Raw genomic sequence first — 21635 nt, forward strand, 5'->3', positions numbered from 1 at the left:
AAGCCTGAACAGCACATTCATTTTACAACTCCCTGTCCATCTTGATTTATTTAACTTTCTCAAAGGAAACAAGCCGCAATTCAGTGAAACAAATATTATTTCATTATCATAAAGGAGATGGTCAAATGTGGGTTCCAGTGCCTAGAAGGAGACTGAATCAAGACTTCTGGGTTTTTTTTTACCAGCATAGCCATTGACTGACTGTGTGACATTAAGCAAATCATTTAAACTCTTTGAGCCTGAATCTCTTCCACCTGTTAGGCTCAAAAGTGGACTTAGGTGCTTGAGTGGGATTTGATTCCACCTTGCTTAAGTTCCTGAACAACTCTTAAACCAAACAACAGATGGGTCCTCCTACTCCTTGCTATTTTTTGTGACCCTGTGTTAAACGTAAGATGACAGTTCTTACAAAAACAGGTGTATTAATAGATTTTTCAGGGACTCAAACAGGGTGGAATATAATTGCACTTAAGTGCCAAAGTCCACTTCTGTCCATGACAGGTGGAATAGAATCTGTGCTTTAGTCTCCTTATCTTTAACAATATTTACCTTTGGCCTTGCATGACACATTGGTGTTGTGAGACTTAATTAAGGTTTGTAAAATGTCTTTGACATTAGTGGAAGACATTATATAGAGTGTGAATAGAAACAGTAGTAATAGTAATATGAGCTGATATTACTACAGTTGTAAGATACAATTATGGGAAAATCGTGTTGTATTTACCAGAAGTAATCTAGGCATCATATTATTATTTCCCAAGCCCAAGATACCACCAACCTTATGAATATTTCATGGGATTTTCTTTCTGTAGTCTCATTACAGGTGGGAAAAAAGTCCTTACAATTCATAAGTTACTAACAGGGTTAATACTGTGTTGTTTTAAGAAATATATATAATAAACTATGCCCAATGTGGATCAATGCATCCCTTTTAAAAATCCCCAAAACTACAGGTTTTTTCTGTACTAGACATACTGCTCCTACATTAATGTGGCTTTGGTTACTTAAAATTTGTCCTCTAATAATGAATGAAATAGGATAATAGGAGCCTGGACAAGTAGTTCAGCTAGCAGGAGAGAAAGCAATTTAGCCACACAGCACCTATCTTCACTGTAAGCAAAACATTTGGGGGCCACAAAATGGGCAATGATGAAACTGCAAGTATCTTACAGGAAATGTTATACAGTGGAGTCATATCTTACATGGGGGTTATGTGCTGAAGTCAGCGCATAAGGCGAAAATCGCGTGTAGTTGAAATCGCCCTTCCCGCTGCACTCCTTGCCTCTCTCGTCCTCTGCTGCATCATCCTGTCAGGGCAGCCAGCTGAATGTGAGCGAGCTGCCACCCCCCCAGCCATGCCGGCGCGTGCAGGCAGTACCACACAGCACCGCACTATGTGCCGTGTCCCGGCCGGCACCCGGCGGCCAGCCCCAGCAGCCCAATGCATATAGCTGAATCTGAATAAGTTAAATACGTGTAAGATGCGACTCGACTGTATTATAATTCCACACTAGCGTATGCTATGATACCATAGTACAAAAGTTCCCCTAAAATATTTTCATCACTGCCTATTTTTTGGCCTAAAAAATGTGCTCAGAAAAAAATGTAGCAAACTTTTGGATTTTTTTACATCAATACATGTATATCGGGGTAGCTGTTGATAAGAAAAAAATACTTCTTAGAACAAAGTCTCAAAAGATCCCTAAAAGGTCTTTGCCCTAAATTTCTATCAAGTTTCATGAAAAAGAAAATTAAATTTTACAACTTTCTAGCAAAATGTGACCAATTGATTAAAATCAGGAAATGGACCCAATTCAGTGAGAGACTTAAGCACATTTCTTACCTTAAGTACAGCGGAAATGGGGCCAATGAAAGGACTTAAAATATATTCATTCTGAAACAGAACTGAGAATATTTTGCATGTGCCCAAAACTAGTTTAGAAAGCTTAGATCAGATGAAGAGCCTGATTCTCCAAGTGCTTATGCACAAAACAATAAATTTAATGGGACCATTTCCACAACCAGAGTTAATTGTTTCCAGAACTGAATCTTTAGAATGTAAGCTTCCTGGAATCAGGACCCTAGGATGGATTTGTCATTGTCCTTCATCTTGCATAGTCTTTATCTCAGTGTAAAGTGGATGTAAATTGATACCCATGTAATTTGATTGCATTTTACTTCTGGTGAGCACCCATGTAACTAACCTGAAAAATGCAGAGCAATGGCAAATCAGGTTCTATATTAATTTGTAGGGGCTTAAGCCTGCAAATACTTACCTACAAGAAGTTCAGAGTTATTGAATCATTGGGCACATCTACACGAGATGGTTTACTGCACATCAGACTAATCTAAAGTCCAGTAAAGCATCAGCATCTACACGTACTTCACAGTAAATTAGGCTAATGTGCCATTTGCTAGTACCAAGAAATATAGGTACTAGAATAATGATGCCTTAGCGACTACACCGATGTAGACACTGACAGGGAGTAATCTGCTCCCAGTAAACTCAGGCAGCAGGGGTCCCACTGCTGCCTGGCAAAGCCCTGATGCAGAGGGCAACAGTCCCGGCTGCAAGGGCAGCTGTCTCCTAGGCATGTGGGGATTGGCACCCTCCTGATCCTCATGTGGCTGGCAGGCAACATTCCCACTTAGCAGGGATGGCTCTGTTGGCCACATGAGGATTGGGACCCTCTCGATCCCTGTGTGGCTGGCAGGCAGCATCCCTGCCAAATGGGGACAGGTCTCCTGACCACATGGGTATCGGGACCAGCCCCCATGTCCCCTCATAGCCCAAGAAGCTCCTACTGGTTGCTGCAAAGGGGCAGAGCAGGGCAGGAACAGCCCTGGACAGGGCTGATCTCGTCAGGCACAATTTGCTCACGATGGTGATGCACCTGTAGACATGAGACCTGGAGTACTTTAACACATGCATAGACACACCCACAGGAATCATAAAATCACTGGATGGGAAAGGACCACAAGACTCATCTAGCTTAACACCCAGTGCATGCAGGATTATTTTTTCCTAAATCACTTCAGGCAGATGTCTATGCTTCATCTCGAAAACCTCCAAGAAAGGTTCAACAAAGGAGGGCATTTAACAAATGCAAAGAAAGCATTTTGGAAGTGTAAAGCACTTTGTGGACCTGACAAGCTCTTCGGAGGTTTTTAAGATGTGGCTAGACAAAACCTTGGCTGGGATGATCTAGTTGGGGATGGTCCAGCTTTGAGAAGTGGGTTGGACTAGATGACCTTTTGAGGTCTCTTCCAACCCTAATTTTCTGATTCTATGATTCTGTGAAAATCACTTAGCTGAGTACAGTTCCTTTTGTAAGTCTGGCAGGTACAGATCCTGTACTGGCTCAGTAATGCCAAGTGTTCAGTAAATCATGATCATCATCACCATCATCATCATTTCATTGCGGTTTATTTTAAAAAGCCAGAACAATCTTTTTGATTTGTTCAAGCACTGACAAGCTTAGTGTTAAGTCATATCCAACTTTATGAGAAACATAAAAGATAAAATAATGAGTTTAATAATAATAATCTTTTGCACTTACATAGCTCACTACACTTCCAAAGTGCTTTACAAACACTAAATAATTCAACCTAATTAGAGAGGCCTTGAAGGGATTAAAGGACCTTGAACTTAGTGGGAGTTTGGCCATTTACTTCAATGGGAGCAGTGTCTGGCCCTAAAAACATTATCGTTTGCAGTTGCTTAAGGAATCGATCATGCAGCCTCGATACAGAAAAACAACCCTTAAATGCATAGCTATAGTGAAGTCATTGGATCTCCCTTTATGAGTATGGGGTGTCAGATCAAGACTCTGAGATTGCAAATATCCTGACCCTTTTCATTTGCCCCACACTATTGGTCCTCTACTGAATACAGGCCCATTGTAAACTAGTCAATCCAGTGGCAAAAACAGTGACATCTACAGGAGCTGGCCCTTTGCTAAAGTGCTCTTTGTTCCTGAATTGTCCAATTGTAAGTGTCAGTTGTGGTTTGAATCTATTACATTAGTTTATTTTTATTCTCCATGAAGCATACCTCTTAAGGGCCTAAAAGCACTGCTGCAGAAACAGAAGAAACTTATTTGCAGAGCTGCTTCAGCCTGCTACAGAAAAGACACACTGGGCTTCACTCAGGGAGCCTTTACTTTTGTTCTTTGAAACATCAGGTTTACTTGCAAGGATCATACACATGTATGAGGCTGTATAAACAACACAATACTCATTGCCTTTTACAGCCTCCCTTCATTTATTTATTGCATTTTACTCCTTTTTGCTAGGTGTCATTTATTTGGAGTGACAGTCACACATTTACAGCAGCTGCCACTCTCTCAGTCACAGCAGCTGAAATGTCAGGGCTACAAGCAATGAACAAGATTTATACTTCAGTTCCTCCTTACTACCAATGGCTACTGCCAGTGCTGCTAACCTGACAGCCACTAGTTCTTCACACCTCCCCTTGATCTCTTTCCACTGTCCCTTCTGCTGACTTCTCTCCCCTACTGTGACTCAGGGCAGGACATGGCATGGAACAGGTGGCCTGCACTACTACTTCTTGGCTCAAAGCAGCAGGACATTCCATCCCATACTGTGAGGGAAGGAGACAGGAGCAGAAGGATTAAAGTCTAGCCAGAGAGGGAGAAAGAACAAGGGGAGAAAAGAAGGGGAGACTGGGTCACTGTAGCTAGAGAACAGGGAAAAGGCCCAGAGGTATGAAAGAAAGAGACAAGGGTCAGTGAAAAACAGACAGCAGATTACGGATCCTTTCACAGATGGAAAGGCAGGAAAGAAAACGCTACAGGGACAAACTGGGGAACCTCTTACCTTGTGCACAGGATGAGAATCAGGACTCCGGGATTCTATTTCACATTCTGCAACTGGCTCGCTGACTTCGGTGAGTTACATGACTGCCTCAGAGGTACACCAAAGCATTTTGGTGCTGAGATGTAAATATTACCATTCACTGAGCATGTCTACACGTGCTTCTGACGGCACAGTAGCTCGTTGCTACTGTGTAGCAGTGTCACATAAGTAGTGAACGCACATTCACCCTTTGGGAGGATCGGAGGGGGGCATGCAGGCAGCCTATAGAATTACAGAATCATAGAAAATGAGGGTTGGAAGGGACCCCAGGAGGTTGTGTAGTCCAACCTATCTTAGACTGGGTTCTGCCATTTTTAAACCTGTGTATGTATGGCAAACTTCTGTTTTGTTACAGGTTTAGTCCTGTTTCCTGTTACTTATACTGGTAAAAGTGTAATGTCTGGTAAAATTGTAGTTATTAAGTGAGGAGCTCACTTCATAATTGGCAGCTATGTGGACCATATATTAGAAGTAAGCTAGTAGCGGTACTTGCTTTAGCTGTTACTGCGCAGTCTCAGCAGCACGTGTGTCGTTTTCAACCCTACTGCACAGTAGCCTCAGTGTCATGGCTTGTGCCCACCAACACTATGTTGCCATCATCAGACAAGAGGGGAGAGGGAGCAGGGAAAGAGACAGGCCAAACTGGAAAAAGCTTCACTTCTCACTCTCACAACTGCAGAAATGACCCTTGAGGATCTCACTTAATAATTGGCAGCTCTATGGACCATATGTTAGAAGTAAGTTACATGATTCAGTCACTTCTTTTCAGCCTCTTGGAAAAGGTCAAGAGTGCTGGGAATTCAACATCAGATTTCTCAAAAGGTGTTCTTGGGATTTCAGACTGAGAGCTGGTGTCTATATACAGGTCTAGTCTGTGTGTGACCTTGAGTAAGTCAAAGGAATATCTCAGGGTGACTGAACCTGACTCCTGTGGAAACAGTCAGCTGACAGCCATTACATTGAATCAGTCTCACGTGTGTGGGCCACTGCGCTGAATTCTGCCCTCTGTGTCATAGTTCACCATACCTAAAACTATGATTATAGTGACCTACCTTACAGGGTGGCTGTAACAAAAGATACAGTAACATTAATGAGGCCCTCCCATATTACAGTGATGCAAGCCAAAACAACATATAGATATACAGACAAGACAGGCAGACAGACAAACAGACAGACAGGGTCATGAGCAGGGATACTGGTTTTCTCTGATTTAAAAATCCCCAATTATCGGATTTTAAAAAGTAACCCCAAATCCATGTTTTCCTGTGATTAAAATGTTAGCTATATCTATATATTAGTGGCGTTTCATTTTAATAACTGAAAAAAAACATGAATTTGGAGTTACATTTTTAATCTGAAAACTTGGGGATTTTTTTTAAACCAGAGAAAACCAGAAAACCTGGTCAAGCTAGAACTGTCGCTAGCCTCCACACCTAAAGCTATGGTGAGCTTAATTCAGATGTAGCCAACATGCACAATGATTTAATTTTCTAAAGCATTCAGTGCAGCATGTTTTGTCAGTGCTAAGATCACATGATCCTACGTCAGTCAGCAGCAGGGAATAGCAAGAAACGACTGTGGGTGTTACTTCTGAGAAGCAATCATATATAGCAGTTTGTTTGCATAGGTTATTCCAAGGACAGGTGTTCAGTAAAGCGGACTCTACTCTTATGTGTATTAATAAGCACAAAGGCAGAGGCAATTGCTACATTGTACATTATTCACGTTCATTAACTTGAGTGGCCTGAATTGGAGAGCTGATTAGTAGCTCATGAAAAATAATGGGGGGCCCTGCAGAGGAGGGTAACTATTTACCTTGCAGCAAGTGAACTGAAACACTTCTGCCTGCTAAGACCTAAGTACAGAGGCCTATTGTCTTTTTTCTTGCAGCAATTACTGAGAGTGCTAATACTTAATGTTGTGCAAGCAGCGCTGCTTCCTCTCGTCTTTCTAAGCTTTAGGGCTAGGTACAGACATTCAAAAAACCCAAGGCAGAATCAATTTAAGTTACACGATTTTCTGTAGGCAGTGTATTTTAGATTGGTAGTGAACACACATGTACCCTTTGTGGGGAGGAGGGGAGGGAGGAGAGGGAGCATGCAGGCTGCCTATCTTAACTGGGTTTTGCCATTTTTCAACCAGTCTGTGTATGCCAAACTTCTGTTCTGTTACAGGTTTAGACCAGTTTCCTGTCACTGATACTGGTAAAAGTGTAATGTCTGTACCTGGATTCCATGGGGGCATGAGCTCTAGCCAGAGAGGGAAACAAAAGAGTTCAAAATTCAGATTTCAGCAGGTATATAAAAATGGGGCATGATGTTCAGACATATTAGGTGAATTCTAAACATGGTTGGGGTTGAAGATTTGAGATCTTGTTCAAAGTTTCATTTATTTATTTTTAGAACATTTCAGTTTGCCTGTAAATCACCACCAAATGAACAATTATGGCCTCATATAATCCACTTTCTTATGTGGATTTTTGTGGTCAGTTTGCCTAAATGTGTTTTTTCAGAACATCTAAAATATCAGATAGCTGACTTGAACCTCTTAGTAACAAAATTGTAGGATGAGAAGAAAGTGAGTCACTGAGTGAGTTTTCTTTTTTAACTGAAAGTACATTCAAATCAGTCATTCTGACCAACTGTCATGCCAGATACACGTATGTGTGTCCCTCAGTGTCGCAATGTCTGATTCATACAAGTTTGACCACACACGCAGAGATCCAGTAGGTCATTCAGTCCATCTCCATGCCTAAGCAAAATTGTTCCCTAAAGGACATCCTCTGCAGGTTTATCCAGACTAACAGAAATTCCAAGAGATAGGATTTCCACTTCTCTTGAGGAGGTGATTCTATACCCTAAAATTTCAGAGTCAGGAAAGCTTTCAGCCTAGAGTTTTCTTTCCTAATTTCATCCTAATTCTATCATTTGTTTTCACTACAGTTACACAGTTCAAACAAGCCCAGTGCATTCTGTGTTAAGAATGAATATTGGTCCAAATAAATCACTGGTTTACTACTTCTAAATGCAGTAGAGTTACATTAAGGATGAATCCTTACACAAATCTCAGGGCATGATATGTGAAGTTGAAGTGCTGCTTACTTCACCGGAGAACTTCAGTCATTATGAGGAAACTGAAGAGAACAACACTGACCCAGTCTCTCTGAGGTACCGTGAATATTAATTTTCTAATATTTCTGAAGCACATTGAGCTTCTTAGATGAAAGGTCAAAAGATTGCTCTTTAATAATGAATCACTAATGTCATTTTCTGAGATGTATTGACTGTCTTCTGGTATTCTATTACCCGTTTTTAGTGTAGGAACATTTTGCTTAACTTGAGAGAGCCAGGGAAGGTGATACTAAAGTTGGTAAAGCAACAAATGCATATTAGTGATGGCTCACAGCCTAGATCATGTGAATTGCTCATCCCGATGCACTCTACAAGCTGATGCGAGCAATTCAGTTGAGTGGGTTACAGGAAGCTTTTTGCCCAAAGTTTACAGCCTAAGACACTGCCCATGCAATGCATACTGCTAGTGTAGACCTTTCTCTGCACACCATGTCCCATTGATTTCAGCATATTTCTGCACAGGCCTAACAGTTCATGGTAAAAGATACTATTGCAAAATTACACAAGGACCTTGCATACAGCATCTGCTAAGAACTGCATAGAAGATTATCACTGCTCAACAAGTAATAACAAGTAAAAACAATACCACATGGCCAGAGCTTCCTAATAAACTTGAAAAAGTTCATATATAAATCTTCAAGGTCATAAACCAAGTCAGATTTAAAAGATAATAGGCAGAAATCTGAGACCTCATGAGAGACATAAGGAAAATTAAAACTATACAGTGTGTTGATGAAAAGTTAAGGTCATAATAGCTTAGGCGGATTCCAAGTCTTAAGTTGGCTTATAAAACGGCTGTGCCTTCTTGTCGTCACCTCACAATCTTAAAACTGAGCAACTCGGAAAACAAGCATTTGGTACAAGTGCTTCATTTTTAGCTCATTATATATGATGTTCAGTAGGCCTGTGCAAAGTAGTTAGTATTTGCTTCGGGTTCAGATTTGGCCAATTTGGGGGACAGTAATTCAATCTGGTGATTTGAATCACTGTCCTAATTCAATTCCATGGAATCTGATTCGGAGATTTGGCTGCCGCCGAATCTCCAAATCAGCCAGGCCACGCCCATCCCCTGCCCCTCTGCCAGCCCGGCAACAGCTGCCCCCGCCTGCCCCAGCTCCTGCACTTGTTAAAAAAAAAAGCCAGGGTGCTCACTAAGTGCTGCCAGGCCTGGGGTGATCCCCGCTGCCCCCCACTGCCCCATGCTGCATGGGGGGCTCTGTACAAGCCCCACCTCTGCCCCTAGCCCCACCAGAGGTGCCCCACCCAGGCCAGATCTGGCCCTTTAAGGAAAAAAAAATGAAAAAACCCCCAGGCTCACCACTTCTGCCAAAGGGGGGCAAAACCTGCTGCCCCCCCTGCCTTGTGCCACATGAGGGGCGGAGGTCTGCATGAGCCCCCAAAGCCCCAAGGCCACTGCAGAAGCAGTGAGTCCCGGGGCTTTTTTCGGCTTTTTTTTTTCTTAAAAGGCCAGAGCTGACCCAGACAGGGCACCCATGAGGGGTTGGGGGGCTCATGGTAGAGCCCCTCATGCAGCATGGGGCAGTGGGGGGGTAGCAGGGATCGCTCCCCTGCTTGGCAGCACCAGGTGAGCACCGAGACTTTTTTTTAAAGTACCAAGAGCTGGGGCAGGTGGGGGCAGCCATGGGCGGGCTGGGGGGGTGGGCGGGGGTTGAGTGGGGGCTGGAGGAGCAAGGAGGGTCGGGGGGGCCGTCAGAGATTCTCTCATGGTTCCCTCCCCCAGCCTCCCTCCCTGCCCCTAGTACTTACCAGTTCAGAGTCAGCTGCAGCCACTGAGGACTGTCCAAATCATCAGAGCTCTCCAAATCTTTTCCAAAAGAGCCCTCTCCAAAGATTTGGAGAGATTTGAACCTTTAAATTGGTCCCCTGATTCGATTCAGATTCAGAGATTCTGCCACCAAATTGGGCCAAATCTCCTCCGAATCGAATCACTACCTGAAGCTTCACACAGCCCTAGTGTTCAGTTCTCAAATGTTTGATATAGCCCTTGAAAAAATATGGCAAACCAGCCAATGCTTCTAATTCAACCATGTGTCTTTGTTGCGAAATTCTCTGTATGATAAAATCAACCACAGAAATTTCAGTCAACTGGGCTTTTTTAATCCATTTTATTTTGGTCTTCATAAGTCAATATGATTTTAAGCTAAGATTAGCCAGTGGGAAAGAGATGAACCACTGTTCCCAGTTTCACAAAGCCTGGAAGCTCTGCCAGCCACAACACCTTTCACCACCAGTCTATGTCCCACAGTGAGTCATGAAAAATTAAAAAGCTTCTTTGGCGAAAGTGAATGAGGCACCAAGGATAAACTGAATGGGGGGAAAAAAACACCACAGTGAAACAACCTGAAGCTGACACCTGCTCAGAATGGGTACACAGAAGCTGATAGAAAACATTTGCAGTAAATGCCATCAATAGATACCGTCTGTTTTCTTACATTGTACAGGAATTCTGGCTTTACTTTGAATGCTCAGGCTGCTGCTGTGAGTTGGCAAGCCAGATGCAGAACATCTTCAAGCCTAAAAGGTTTTCAATACATTTTTAACACTTAAGTAAGAACAAGCCCAGGGGGACATTTTTAGAAGATGACTCCAAGTTAAGTTTGGGACTTTGACCAGTAGAGTTTCATGTGTAGGTAGGAAAAGCCTAACTTGATACATGCCATGTTTATCCTGGTTTGGAATTTGATGGCATTAAGAAAATTGAGATTTTATTAAAAATAATGATTGTGGCATGTTGTTACTAGTTGCAAAGGATACAATATAATCTAGTTACAACAAGGAATTGGGAGTCTGGAGACTTGTTTCTTAACCTAGCCTTAACATTTATTATCTGTGTTGCTTTCAGCAATGCCTTCAATTTCCATGTCTTAATTTCCCCATCTGCAAAATGGGAAAAATAATACATAGCTCATCTGGATATTAGAATAGTTCACTTTAGTGTGATCAAGAGATGCTTACACCCATATCTACACTATAGTTTCTCCCTAGGCACCTTACTGTTACTCTAGCCATTACCTAAGGTCTGCCCTTTTCAGAAGGTTTGTCTATTGAACAGGCTTTTAAGTTACTAACACCAGGGGTGTCAAATACCTAGCCCACAGGCTAGATCTGGCCCATGAAGCCATCTGGCTCAGCAAAGGGAGTGGCTTGCCACAGAATCCAGAATCACTGGGCCCTGTGCATGGTGATCTCCACAAGGTCACCCTGTGGCTGCTTGGCCCATTGCCACTTCCACTACCATTCTTGCCTTACATCCTTCATCCCGAGCTCTGTTGCCCCTGTGTGCCACAGGCCAGATCCTGAGGAGGTCAGGACTCTTGGATGCCAGGAGTCCTGAAGTCTGGATCTAGCCGAGATCACGAGGTGAGTGTGACACCCTTGGCTAACACCAATGCTTATATAGCACCCAACATATTAGCGATCCTTCTTAGGCTTTGTAAATGTAATAATAAGAGTATAAGAATAATGAGCACTTGGGTTAATAAACACTTCCACAGTTTGAGTTCTCTGCATTTAAACTGAATTTTGTTCTTTAGGTTCTGCGGAAAAAGGGTTCAAAAGATGGTTTGACTGGCAGTCAGAATAATTACCCTGGGAGATTAAAAGCATTCTGAATTTTTTTCTTGTTATTAATTTTATACACCATGTTCTGCTGGCTGTGTGGCTCCCCTCTATATATTTTTGTCTGATGCTGAAATCTATTTGATGTGAACAATAGCCATCTTTTTAATGGATATTGTTAATTTCTTGTTTTTGGCATAATAGATAAAAGCTATTTTAATTAAATCACTTGCATGCACACTGATCGCTGGCAGGAAGGTTAAGAGAATATTTGCAATGGCATGAACAGGGACAGAGAAACACAGCAAAAGAAATAATATGTGAGAGGCATGTGCCAGGCCACTATCTCTTCCATGCAAAGGGGCTTCATGCTTGTAATTAGACAAACACATAGCACTTCTCAACCTGCCATATCCCAAATCATTGTGTGTTCTTATTCGGTATCATTCTTTCTGAGTATGCAAGATATAACAGAAATAATTTCATAGTTTCATAGTTTGTAGGGTCGGAAGGGACCTGAGCAGATCATCTAGTCCGACCCCCTGCCATGGCAGGAAAGAATACTGGGGTCAAATGACCCCAGCAAGATGTTCATCTAACCTCCTCTTAAAGACCCCAAGGGTAGGAGCCTGCACCACTTCTCTTGGAAGCTGGTTCCAGACCCTAGCCGCCCTGACAGTGAAGTAGCACCTCCTGATATCTAACCAAAATCTACCCTCTGCCAGCTTGTGACCGTTATTCCTGGTCACTCCTGGCGGTGCTCGGGGAAACAGTGACCTCCCCAATGCCTGCTGATCCCCCCTGACTAGTTTGTAACAGGCCACTAGATCCCCCCTCAGCCTTCTCTTTTGGAGGCTGAACAGGTTTAGGTCCTGCAGCCTGTCCTCGTAGGGCCTGCCCAGCTGTCCCCTGATCATACGAGTGGCCCTCCTCTGGACCCTCTCCATGCTGTCGACATCCCTCTTGAAGTGCGGCGCCCACAATTGGATGCAGTACTCCAGCTGTGGCCTGACCAGTGCCGCATAGAGGGGGAGGATCACCTCCTTGGACCTGCTCGAGATGCATCTGTGGATGCATGCCAAGGTGCGGTTGGGCTTCCTGGCTGCCTCTCCACACTGCCGGCCCATGTTCATCTTGGAGTCAATGATGACCCCCAGATCCCTTTCCGCCTCCGTGCTGACAAGAGAGGAGTTCCCCAACCTGTAGGTATGGTGCCGGCTGTTCCTCCCAAGGTGCATCACCTTGCACTTGTCTGTGTTGAAACCCATCCTATTCTCGTCTGCCCACCCCTGTAACCTGTCGAGGTCTGATTGTAGCCTGTTGCATCCTCCCAATGTACCCACGTCCCCCCACATCTTAGTGTCATCAGCAAATTTGAACAGGGTGCTTTTTACCTCCTCATCCAAATCGCTGATGAAGATGTTGAACCGTGCGGGCCCGAGGACCGAGCCCTGCGGAACCCCGCTGCCCACGTCCTTCCAGGTTGAGAAGGACCCATCCACTACCACCCTCTGGGTGCGGCCCTCCAGCCAGTTGGCAACCCATTTGACTGTGTGGGCGTCGACACCACAGCCCCCCAGTTTCTTAATGAGAACAGGGTGAGAGACAGTGTCAAAAGCCTTCTGAAGCCCAGGAAGACTATATCCACTGCTACCCCTGCGTCTAACGATCTGGTGATCTGATCGTAAAAGGCCACCGGGTTGGTCTGACAGGACCTGCCACTGATGAACCTATGTGGGTTGCCCCTAAGCATGCAGTCTCCTGCTGGCCCCCCTGGATGTGTGCCAGCATAATTTTCTCAAACAGCTTGCCTAGGATCAAGGTGAGACTAACCGGCCTATTGTTTCCCGGGTCCTCCTTCCTGCCTTTTTTGAAGATGGGGACCACGTTGGCCCTCTTCCAGTCCTCCGGTACCACGAGTGCTCGTAAAGTTGTGCCAGGGGACCTGCAATGACCCCGGCCAGTTCCTTTAGGGTGGAGATCATCCGGACCAGCTGACTTGAATACGTCCAACCCCTCCAGAAGCTCCCTAACTAAATCCTCACGAACCCGTGGTCCAGGTGTGCCTCCCGAGGGGGGCCCAGCAGGGAGGTGGCTGTTCTGGTCCCTAATTAGGAAGATGGAGGCAAAGAAATCGTTAAACATGTTAGCTTTGCCATCTGGTGTGACGACCAAGTTTCCTATCGCGTCCTGCAGGGGCCCCACATTACCCGGGACCTTCTTTTTACCCCCTATGTATTTAAAAAAAGACTTCTTATTGTCCTTAATCTGGGAAGCTAGTCTCAGTTCCATCTCTGCCTTGGCCTTCCTAACTGCCCCCCTACATCCCCGAGCAACTATAGAATCATCCTCCCTGGTGATGACCCCTTCTTTCCACTGGGTATAAGCCTCCTTTTTAGCAAGGAGACATTCCCGGATGCTTTTGGTGAGCCACAGAGGCTTGTGTGCTCTCCTGCTCCCTTTGATCCTTGTTGGGATTACCTTCTTTGGGCTTGGAGGATCGTCTCCTTAAGGAGCGACCACTCTCCTTGGACACCTGGCTCCCCTCCCCCCCGGGACCTCAGCGCTTCTCCAACTATCCTCCTTAGCTCGTTGAAGTCTGCCCTCCTAAAATCTAGGGCCGCTGCCTTACTGCATGCCTTTGCCACCTTGCGCTGGATGGTGAATTCCAGCAGGCGATGATCGCTGTAGCCCAGGTGGTCGAGCACTCGCAGCCCCCTCACCAGGTCACCAGGTCATCACAAATAAGGCTTTGTGGGTGAGATTTCTAAGGAACTAGATATATTATTCATTAATTTGCCTTTTCATACTTCATTTGCCTACAGCAAGTTGGTAAATTTATCCTACAAAATCCTTGTTAAGCAAGAAAGCATTCTTAGTCCCATATTACCAACGGGGAAACATTACTTCAAAGACCTTAATCTTTGTCTGGTTATACAGACAAAACTGCCACTGAGTTCAAGAAAATGGTGATTCAGCTCAAGGAACTTACCTAACTGGGTCAAGGTCATAGATGAAGGTCATCTGCTGGATTAACCAGAATTTAAACCAAGATTTCCTGAATCCCTCCCAGTCCAGTGTGTCTGAAGGAACAGACACACAAACAAGTCACTGTACTATAAAGGAGGCAGGGGTGTACAGCATGTCAGCTACTCAGTGCCATAGCAAGGGGCAGGGGGAAAGCAGGGCAACTGGCCCAGGCGCCAAAGTGAAGGGGCACCAACAGGTGCTGCCCAGCCAGGGAGAGGTGTAGGGTGGAGCCGTGAACCGTTTGTTTGGAGGGAGGGGACATGGGGGGAGGCGGGGGAAGGCAGCTCCCACCACTGCATGCACTCCCAGGCAAGCATGGGGAGGTGCCCCCTGGATCCATGCACAGGGCAAGGGCAGGCTGCCACTGTGGTCTTGCCCCAGGCTCCAAACTTTGTTTCTACAGCACTGCAGCTGCTCCACAGTTACTGGCTGTGTATATGCTTTTACCCCAAGGTAAATGAAAGCTAATTCATAGGGACTACTGATTTTTAGAAACTGACCCCAGTCAGTTTTCATTTACTGTGGGATAAAAATGTACATCCAGGCATTTGCCACAAAGCTGCTAGCAAGCTACAAAGTCCTGCTCTTCTTTACTTCACATTAACTTGTTGAAATGCATGTTGCAGAATCATAGAAAAAAGGGCTAGAAGGGACCTTTAGAGGAGTCCAACCCCCTGCCTCAGGCAGGATCATCCTTATCCAAACCATCCTATACAATCCATCATCTAAATTCTACATAAAACTGCTGTCAACCCTGACACAACACAGACATAACACCCTAACTTGCCACAGGTAAAGCCAGGGAACCGTGGCAGCCAGTGTGCTGCTTCTGTGAATTGTTATCAATATATGCTCAAGAGAACCCAGGTAGAGGGCCACACCCTGCATTACAAAGGAAGGCAAAACACCCCTGCAGTCCATACCAGTCTGGCCATGGGGTAAAATTCCTCTTGACCCCAAATATGGTGATCGGTCTGACCCTGAGCAGACGGGCAAGATTCTCCAGCCACGAACCTGCAGCTTTGGTCCCAGCATGAGCATTGACACACCCCAGTCAAAGTCTGCAGTCTTGGCTGTAGACAACATCCAGTGCCTCCGGGAGAAGATTAAGAATACCCTGCCACATGTAGCATAAAGAGGGGCAGAGGGAGCAGAGACAACCAGCAAAACCAGAAGCATGGGAAAAAGTCATAGTAGAATATAAGTATAGCTATACCTAGATCAGGGTCAGATCAGGCCCACAGAAGACTATTTCCCAGCAGCCCCTGCCCATATTGCTACAGCCAGTCTCCATGGAGACCCCACAAGCCGCAGGGCTATGACAGTGTGGGGCCAGGGTTTCCATAGAGACCAGCCCCAGCAGTGCTGGCAGGGTGCATGGCTGGGCAGAGAGCTGCTCCAGGGCCAGGATCTTGCAGCAGTGCCTGTGTGGGCCATAGCTGGGGCAGAGCTGTGATCTTCTGCACACACATCCCGGGCAGGGGCATGCAGGCAGCAGATCATGGCTCTGTCCCGGCTCTTGACCACGCTGTCACTGGCGCAATATCCCATCCCCAAAGCAGCTTCCCGCCCAGTCATGCACCCTGCCAGTGCTGCTGAGACCAGTCTCCATGGAAACCCTGGTCCCACACTGTCATAGTCCCACCATTTGTGGGGTCTCCATGGAAACCAGCCAGTGATGCAAGCTGGGGCTGCTGGGAAATGGAGTCCTGCCACTGGCTGGATCTGCCATTTTGCTCACCTCTGATCTAGATCAACCCTGACCAGTGGCTATCCCACTTCTTCTTGAACACCTCCAGTGACAGATTCCACAATTTCCTTTGTCCTTGCCCAAAAATGTATAGACAGGGAAGAAAAGAGGTATGATTAAAATATAGAACAAATGTAATGCAACTCAATGATCCATATGAAGAACACAAGGAACCAATAGAGCAAGATTTTCTAAAATCTCTGCGTCATTATTCTGTTGACCTAAGAACATTTATTTAGTGCAGTAAACATGGAAAAACACTATTGAGCAGATCCACAGCTGCCATAAATTGCCACAGTCCATATAACTTCAGTAGTGATGACTATTTACACCTGTTAAATATAAGACTGAAATGCATGTGTGTGTTATGTTGCTCAGACCTAAAGGGCAAAACATACTCTTCAAGACTAGTGAAAAATTTCAATCTAGATTGTGGAAAAAACACATGCAACTCTGGGAGAGTGTAATGGGTTGACACTCCCTTAGGCAGACCCAGGACATTTCTCAAAGAAGTCATTCATTTCTTAGTTCCACTCCATTTATTGTCCATGCATAAAGCTTCTGATAACAAAAAACAAAAGAAGAATAAACACAAAATCAAACCTCTGGTCCTTCTTTGGACCTGGAAGAGTGACTTGTGCCTCTCCCTAAAAACCATCCTGTTCTTCTCTCTCTCTCTCTGTCTCTCTCCTTATAGAAAGAGATCAGTTAATTAGAGACAATTAGTGTCTCTATTTCCAGTGGAGTGGCGGATGGCCTTGTGGTTATAAGAAGTGACTGGACTGGAACTTAGGAGCTCTGGATTTTGCCACAGATACATTTTATAACCTTGGACAGGCTATGCAATCGCTCTGCATCTCAGTTTCACATTTCTAATTCAGGAGTAAGAGCACTTTGCTATCTACTGGGGTACTGAGAATTTACGTGTTTGTGGAATACTCAGTTACTATGGTAATAGAGACCGTATTAATACCTAGCTAGAGTTCCTGCTAGCAGCCAGATTTCTTATATTAAAAATGCTGAACTAGAAAACAAAATTTTACTTACCTACATTACAGCAGAGAAAAACAAGTTAACTTGGGTCTCCTGTGAGGGGCAGGTAGAGAATGAGTGTACCTTTTCTGTCCAGCAGCGTTACTTCAGAACTTTGTCATTCAGTGTACTACTTGGTGTATTACTTGGCTGTTAGTCTTCAGTTACCAAAAATCCTCAGTGGCCACATCTATACAAGATGCTACTGCCCAGTAGCATCAGAAAAAAAACTTGTGGGGACACTACTGTACAGTAACACCGATTACTGCACAGCCATTTAGTACTTAGCTATACAAGTACTAACTGTGCAGTAACAACTGTGCAGTCCTCCACTCATGTAGATGTGGTCAGTGGCACTTAGAATTAGGACAGGATTGCAGGACTGAATAGAACTGAAGGCCCACATTACCTTCATATAGTTATAAGCAAGCGTGAGCTTTTAGATTTGGAGAATACCAAATATGTATAGGGTTTTGTTTTTTTCTAATCAATTAAAACCAATTCAATGTTATTAAAAATAAAGATTCCACTTACCTGAAACCTTAGAAGTAGACTCCATACTCGAAGGGAATGTGAAGCATGTCTGATGTTATAGCCTTCAGCCTTCTGGGGCATCCCAGCTGCTGGAGTAGCTCAGATGGGTGAACTTAAAATAAAGATGAGATATGTTTACGGCCACTTATTTACTGAAGGCCTACCTGTTCAGTGTATAACTTTCCAATGATCTCATCTTTCAGAAGAAAGTGTAGAGGAAGCACTTTAAAATTAATAAATCAGATTATTACAAGAAAAGAAAAATGCCTTCTCTGCTAGAGAAAGGCTGCAATGGTGAATTCAGTGGCAGTAAGAAAGAAAAGACTTCTGTTCTCTCCCTTCCAGACTCAGCCAGAGTCAAAGTGGTATATGGTATGGAATAGACTAAGGGCAAGTCATGTTAGTTAGAGGAGACTGTGAGCTTAGGTCTCAGTGACCAAACCAGTGTTTAACATCTGGCCATGTTAACAGTTGTTATTCAGGAAAATTCCTATACATCATCTCCTCCCTGGTAAATCCCCACAGCAAACATTTTTTGCTTTACAGCCACAGTTAAATAAGGAACAAATAAATTCACTGAAACAGAACAAGACACATTGCAAGACCCTTTTTCTCATCCAAATCCAATACTATAAAATATTATTTATTCATCATTAGTGCTTTAAAGATTTTGGTATAAAAAATGACTAAGAAATTCTTCTTTACCCTAGCACTGTGAAGTAGGTACTGTCATTTTATAGAGCAAGAAATAAGGGCAGATAAACTAAAAACTCAAGTGAACCAATAACTCAGTGACACAGCAGCTAGGTACAGAAATTACAAATAAACCAGTGTAAATGATCAGAAACAGGTTCACATCTGTAAAACAACAGAAGTTCAGTGCATATAAACTGCTTTCAAAATGGCTGAAACCAGTTTAAAATAAACCTGGACAGGTGTAGTATCAGACTTAACCGATTTTGGTTAAATCGGCTATTTGAACTTCTGTCCCAGATCCCTTCCAGATTCAAGTTAACTCACAGTCCCCCAGCATCCTAGGATGCCTTGCACCTCCCAGGAAAACCCTGCCTCACAGGGTAGGCAGGCTAGCCAAGCAGAGAGGAGTGTTCTAGCACCCACCAGGTTCTGGCCTGGGCCACTACAAGCATATGCCTGCATTTCCAGAATCAAAAGTGAAAGTCTGTTCACTTGCTTATCAGTTCAATCTATGCAGGTTAGACTAACCTGTGAAAATTGAATCAATTCAGCCTTGGGCTTTTTGACTCTGTGCTTAGCCAGTATGGATGAGCTAAGGCATCTTTGACTCAGCCTTAGAGCTCAGTCTCTTCTCTCAACTACAAAGGAAATCAGTGTTTTGTTGCCTCTACCCCATCAACATCTCTTTATCTATTATAGGTATAAAGAGGCTCAGCATAATTATATTTTTTTGTAGCAAGATGTCACAGCTATGTGAATTCATTCCCTTTTCTGCCTAGAAGCTATATTCTTTCTTTCTTTGTACCAGTGTCATGGTAAGCATTGCTCACATACACAGAAAGACATGGACCCAGCCCCAAAGCCTAAGTAAACAAGCAACATGAAACAAGTTGGGGAACAGGAATGCAATCACTAACATATGTACAGTGCTTATAAAAACATGTGTACATTCAGTTACCATACCCTTTATTAGTTAGCAAAATTCTTGTAGGCAAGAAGAGGGAGTTGAAAGAAGAGAGTGTGGTGTGGCCTCCTGAATCAGTTCAGGGAAGGCATTCCAGGAGTCAAGGTCAGCATGGAAGAAACCAAAAGGAGTAGTGGGAGAAGTATGTAATTGGGTTGTAAGAAGGAGGGACAGGCTGGCAACAAGACAAGATACAAATAGTAGATAGGTAAGTGAGATGTTCTTTGACTTCTTTAGCCACTTTCCCTTCTTTCCACATCATAATTAGAGCTCCATCAGTTAACAGGAAGAGGCAGAACTACGAAAGGCCACAAAGGTGATGGAATTAGGAAGTGGAAGCTAGAGGAGGGTGGAGGGTAGCGGTGGAAAAGATGAAGGGATGAGATGTTTCAAAAACAACCAGAAAGAAATATGGTATTTGAAACTACATTTTGACTGGCATGGAAGGAGGGAGCCACATAAGTAGTTAAGGGGCCAGAAAATAAGACATTATGAAGTGAGATGGACCTGGATGATGGTTTTAGTGGTGTGGGTGGATAGGAGGGAACAGATCTTTGCCAAAGAAAAAATGAAAAAATGAAAAGATGAGGATGCGCTAGAGCCCAGGGCCTGAAAAATGACTTTCAAATATGGACACTGTTTAGCCTAAGCCTAAGCCCATCAGTAGCTGTCAGTTTGCCAGTTGATTGCTGTTTCAGTACCTTCGGTGAGATGAATTTGCTCGTTTCAGGCAGCTTGCGGTGGACAGGTGTTTATCCCACCTGACTTATAGAGAAAAGCTAAAATAATCTGCAATGTACCCAAACTGCAGTGGCGATAGATTGGGGAAAGTGGGAGGTAAGGCTGTAGGTATCACAACACAGATCTGAGCCACCATGAAGGTCCTCATAACCTATGTCAAATTGTTTGACATTTCACTCTGTCCCTGTTAGTTTTGTGCTGCCAAGCACACAGGGTCTCATTATAACATTCTGCAGGACATAACTGATGCTCCAGATGAGTCTGAACTGGTCTTTGCATAGGGAGCTCTGTGAACTGTTACAATAAATAAAGGACATACTCTCAGAAAGATTTTGCAGCGTTGTGTTCACATATGCACGTGTAGATCATTAGCAACATGGCAGGCAAGTCTACTCTGAAAGGGAACGGGTTTGTGGGGGGCAGATCAAGGCTCCAGCAGTGAGGGCTGGGGTGAATTCGGCCCCGGTGAATTTGGCCCCAGTGGTGGGACAGTTGGAGCCCAGATGGTGCATTCAAATGTGCAGGGGGGTTCCCGCTGCTGTGTGCACCCCAGCAGAGGCCCAGGGGGGTATGTGTCCCTCAATCTGTGCATGGACCAGAGGTCCCATTCACCCTAGCCCCTGCCCATGCCTCCGCCTCACTACCTCCCTCACTGCTGAGGCCTTGATATGCCCCCTATGGCCCTTTCCCTTCCCCCGACTCCTTCTCCCACAGACTTACCTAGTGGGTGGGGGGAAAGCATTCACACATACACTCACCCCCCCCAAATATTTTTTTCTGTCTCTACATATGCCAAGGGGGCTCCAATCAACCTGCTCCAGCTCAGGCTGGGCACACCCCAGCTTGCAGGTCCCTCCCTCTCCTGTCCCCCCTTCCATCCTGTAGACAGCACCAGAGCTGGGAAGGATGGGGGCAGGGCTAAGGGAGATAGGCTCCAGGCAGGTAGCTCCTGGGCTCGATCAGCTCCAAAGTGGAGCTCAATCCCCTCTCCCCCAACCCAACATGGTGGGGGTCAGTCTAACTCAGAAGTTCCCAACCACCTGGCCATGGCAATTTGGCTATAGGGTCATGGCACAAGCCACCCGCTGGGAACCTCATATGTCCACCCAGGTGAGAGGCTTTTGGGTCACAGCTGAGCTTCTGGTGATGGGGGAGCCGTGGGAGGGAGGCAGCTGGCTCCTCATGCCCCATCCCACTCTCTCCCGGCCAAAGTTAAAAAAAAAGGTTGGGAACCTCTGGTATAATTCATGGAACTTTCTGTGAAGCACCATGAGTTCGCCCAGGGAGCTGCACATTTTTG

General features: G+C 44.7%; 1 long non-coding RNA gene across 1 annotated transcript in view; it reads left to right on the plus strand.

Annotated features, from left to right (window-relative positions):
* The first annotated feature begins 4547 nt into the window (after window positions 1-4547).
* LOC149872089 (uncharacterized) overlaps window positions 4548-21635 on the plus strand; it is a 29446-nt gene continuing 12358 nt past the window's right edge. Inside the window, exons 1-2 of the long non-coding RNA XR_016440577.1 lie at window positions 4548-4909; window positions 7821-8045. This is a non-coding gene — a long non-coding RNA (uncharacterized LOC149872089). The remainder of the gene's footprint in view (window positions 4910-7820; window positions 8046-21635) is intronic.

The sequence above is a fragment of the Crocodylus siamensis genome, chromosome 2 (genome assembly GCF_052110815.1).
Source record: "Crocodylus siamensis isolate JL-2025a chromosome 2, ASM5211081v1, whole genome shotgun sequence".
Taxonomy (NCBI): Eukaryota; Metazoa; Chordata; order Crocodylia; family Crocodylidae; genus Crocodylus; species Crocodylus siamensis.